The sequence below is a fragment of the Capra hircus genome, chromosome 19 (genome assembly GCF_001704415.2).
Source record: "Capra hircus breed San Clemente chromosome 19, ASM170441v1, whole genome shotgun sequence".
NCBI lineage: Eukaryota > Metazoa > Chordata > Mammalia > Artiodactyla > Bovidae > Capra > Capra hircus.
The window spans coordinates 40,268,230-40,272,429 of record NC_030826.1 but is presented as its reverse complement, the minus strand read 5'-3'; the positions used below and the strand labels follow the sequence as shown (position 1 = coordinate 40,272,429).

Sequence of the window (4,200 nt, the reverse complement as noted above, 5' to 3'; positions counted from 1 at the left end):
GACAAAAAGGTCAAGCTCTTTGTCCCAGCAGTTCTCACCTTAAGAAATTTAGAAAGGGACGTGCAGAAATCGATGTAAATACAAAGGAGAGTTCAAGTAACACAAGAAATATCAATGTCTTGGTTACAACATAATTTTACAAAATGCTTCCATGGGGGAAAGTAGGCAAAGTGTTCAATCCCTGAGTCGGGAAGATCCCCTGGAGTAGGAAATGGCAACCCATACCAGTATTCTTGTCTAGAAAATTCCATGGACAGAGGAGCCTGACAGGCTACAGTCTGTGGGACAGCAAAGAGGCAGACACCACTGAGCGCATACATACACGGAGGCAAAGTGTGCAATCGCTCTTTATTTTTCACAACTACATGTAAATCTATAATATCACACAAAAAAGTTACATACAAAGCTGCCTATTAAAGTTTCTATAATAATAAACTGAAAGTAACCTAAATGTCAACAAGAGACCTCTGGTGAAACAAGTTATGGTACAATGAGGAATACCGAGTGCTCGCTAAGAACCATCATGCAGGGACCTCCCAGCAAGTCCAGTGGTTAAGACTCAGGACTTGCCTGGTGGCACAGTGGATAAGAATCCGCCTGCCAGTGCAGGGGATTTGGGTTCCATCCCTGGTCTGGGAAGATTCCACATGCCGTGGAGCAACAAAGCCCATGTGCCAGAACTACTGAGCCTGAGCTCTAGAGCCCTCGAATTCTTAACTACCGAGCCCACACACTGCAACTACTGAAGAAGCCCTTGTGCTCCAAGGCCCGCATGCAGCAACTACTGAGTCCATGTGCTGCAGCCACTGAAGCCTGAGTACCTAGAGCTCATGCTCTGCAATAGCAGAAGCCACTGGAATGAGAAGCCCATGCACCGCAATGAAGAATATCCCCCACTCACTGCAATCAGAGAAAGCCAGCACAGCAGCAAAGACCCAGGGCAATTAAAGAAAACCCCGTTCCAGTGCAGGAGGCGTAGGTTCGTTCAATCCCTGGTCAAGGAACTAAGATCCCAGTTGGCACACGACCAAAAGATTAAAAAAAAAAGAAAAAGATCATGCAGATTATTTGACTTGAAAAGATATTTAGGACATTGCTAAGTGAAGAAAACAAGTTGCAAATCAAAGGTGAAATCCCTTTCTGGTGTGTATGCATTTGCTTACAAAATGAATCGGGGGGGGGGGGCGGGGAAGTGGGAGAAAGGCATATAAACCCTTGGAAAGAAAAAAAATCAAATATTTCCCTTCAGAAACCAAAAGTTCTCTCCTGATCATTAATGCACTTGCTAACTAAAAAGACTCCAAGTGAACTCAGTCCTTGACTCCTCATTCCTTAAGCTGCTGACATTCTAGGAGATGAAAATTCTAGTTCCAATAAACTTAGTGTTTATATACACTTAAACCCTTTAGAGAATATAGTGATTTCCTACACATATGAAACATTGCTTAGATACATAAGCGCATGTGTGCCAAGTTGACTGAGTCATGTCTAACTCTGCAACCCTATGGACTAGCCCACCAGGCTCCTCTGTCCATGGGATTTGCCAGGCAAGAATACTGGAGTGGGTTGCCTATGCCCTCCTCCAGGGATCTTCCTGACCCAGGAAAATAAAATATATTTAAATAAAATTTTTTTAAAAAACAATTTCTTACCAGGTCCACCCCAGGACTACTGACTTTTTAAAAGCACTTGTTTTAACAAGCACTCCACCTAATTAATCATGATGGAGAACCAATGCGATGTGCATTGAAAGGCCTTATTGTAAGTTGCAGCGAAATTCAGTTGCTTTTCTCTGGATAATGGGATGTGGGTGATTTTTGTTTTCTTCTTTCTATCTTCCTATGGTTGACAAAAATAGTAAATATTACATGTGCTCTTTCAAAATGAAAGTAACTATATATTTTTTTCTGCTTCTGAAAATAATGTGAACTCCCAGGTTGCTCAGTGGTAAAGCATCTGCCTGTGAATGCAGATATAAGAGATGTGGGTTCCATCCCTAGGTCAGAAAGATACCTGGGAAATTCATGGACAGAGGAGCCTGGCGGGCTACAGTCCATAGGGTCAGCTGCGACTGAGTGAGTGAGCACGCATGCACAAGTAATGTATGGGTTCTGGTTCTAATATGATGCTGAACTGTTAGCGCTCCAGGAATTGCCCTCAGGGCTTTTTCTCTTTCACTCAGGGGCTGTACCCTTGCAAATCTCAGCAGGATGTCTGCAGGCTGTATTGAAAACTGTGATGGTTAACTGTATGTGTCAACTTGACTGGGTTAAGGCATGCCCAGATAGCTGGTAAAATAGAACTTCTGAATGTGTTCTGTGAGGATGTCTCTGGAAAAGATTAGCATCTGAATCAGTAGACTGAGTTAAGATGATTCCCACCAGTGCAGGTGGGATCAACCACTCCACTGAAACGAACAAAAATGTCGGGGATGTGGTGAATCCGCTCTCTCTGAGCTGAGGTGTCTGTTTCCTTCCCTCGGACCTCCATACTCCTGGTTTTCCGGCCATGGGACTCAAACTGAATTACACCCCAGCTTTCCCGATTCTCCAGTTTGCAAATGGCAGGCTGTGGGACTTAGCCACCTTAATTATGTGAGCCAGTTCCTATAATAAATCTCCTCTTATAAATAGATATACATCCTATTGGTTCTGTTTTTCTGGAGAATCTTGCCTATACAAGCTCCAAAGTCCATTTTGGTACCGAAAGAACCGAAAATGACCTAGGATAGTGGATGTGGCAGCCTTGGTTCTGAATGCTGCAGAGAAGATCACATGGACATGAAAAGAAATGCAAATAAAAGCTACAGTGAGGGGTGACTGCTTAATCCCAGGCCTTGCAGGTTAGTTTTTTCTAGGTTTGGACTCAAGGCTTCTGTTGAAACCATGCTCTGCCAGATCATTGGTCAGGCCAAGAAGTATTCTAGCTTGATCCCCCTCTTCCTATTTATTGGACCAGGAGGTACTAGAACAGCATTGTATATCACGTGCCTGGCATTGTTCAGTTCTGTTGTCCGCTGGGACGGAAAGAATAACCCAGACCTCTGGAACCAGCTGGGACCTAACGATCAGTACAAGTTCAACTCTGTGAGTGTAGATTACAGCAAACTGAAGAAAGTCCAGACTTCTAAATGAAGCATTTCACTATAAAGTTGCTTAGAATGAAGGTCTTCCAGAAGCCATTCACACAATTTTCCACCTAACCAGGAAATATTTCCCCTCTAAATGCACAAAACCATGTTAGTGTATTGTGTTGGGGTTTACACAGATTAATAAGTAGTCTGAAACTTAAAAAAAAAAAACTACTACAATGAGGGGCTTCCCTGGTGGCTCAGCAGTGAAGAGTACATTTGCTAATGCAGAAGACAGAGTTTCCACTCCTGATCTAGGAAGATCCCACATGCCGAGGAGTAACTCAGCCCGTGTGCTACAACCACTGAGCCTGTGCTCTAGAGCCCAGGAGCCACAACTACTGAAGTCCGAATGCTCTAGAGCCCATGCTCTGCCACAAAAGAAGCCGCCTCAGTGAGAAGCCCACACACCATACCTAGAGAGTAGCGCCCACTCTCCACAACTAGAGAAAACCTAATCACAGCAACCAAGACCCAGCACAGCCAAAAATAAACGAATAAAAAAAATTAAGGCAATTTTTAAAAAAAATCTACAATGCAGGGGACCTCCCTCATTAAAACTCCATGCTCCCAATGCAAGGGGCCTGGTATCCATCCTTGGTCAGGGAATTAGAGTCCGCATGCCCTAACTAAGAGCCCGTTATGCCAAGACTAAAGATCCTGTGTGCCACAGTGAAGACCCAACACAGCCAAATTAAAACAAAAGCTACAATGAGGTATCACACTGGTCAGAATAGTCATCATCAACAAATCTACAGCCAGGCCTTCCCTGGTGGGCCAGTGGCAAGACTCGGCAGGCATACTCCCATTGCAAGGGGCCCAAGTTTGATCCCTGGTTAGGGATCTAGATCCCACATGCCACAACTAAGACCAAGTGCAACTGAATAAATAAATTTTTTAAAAATCTACAGCCATCAGACTAAGGAAGACCTGGAAACGTAGGGGCCACATGAGCTACATCCTCAGCTGCATCAGCAAACACCGGGAGCACCCAGGAGGCTGGGACAATGCTGGTGGCATTGATCACCACAGACGCAACTTCAACAAACATCACTCAGGATACTCTGGGC

General features: G+C 44.3%; 1 pseudogene; it reads left to right on the top strand.

Moving 5' to 3' along the window:
* Positions 2,886 to 3,134, top strand: LOC102177925 (annotated as a pseudogene).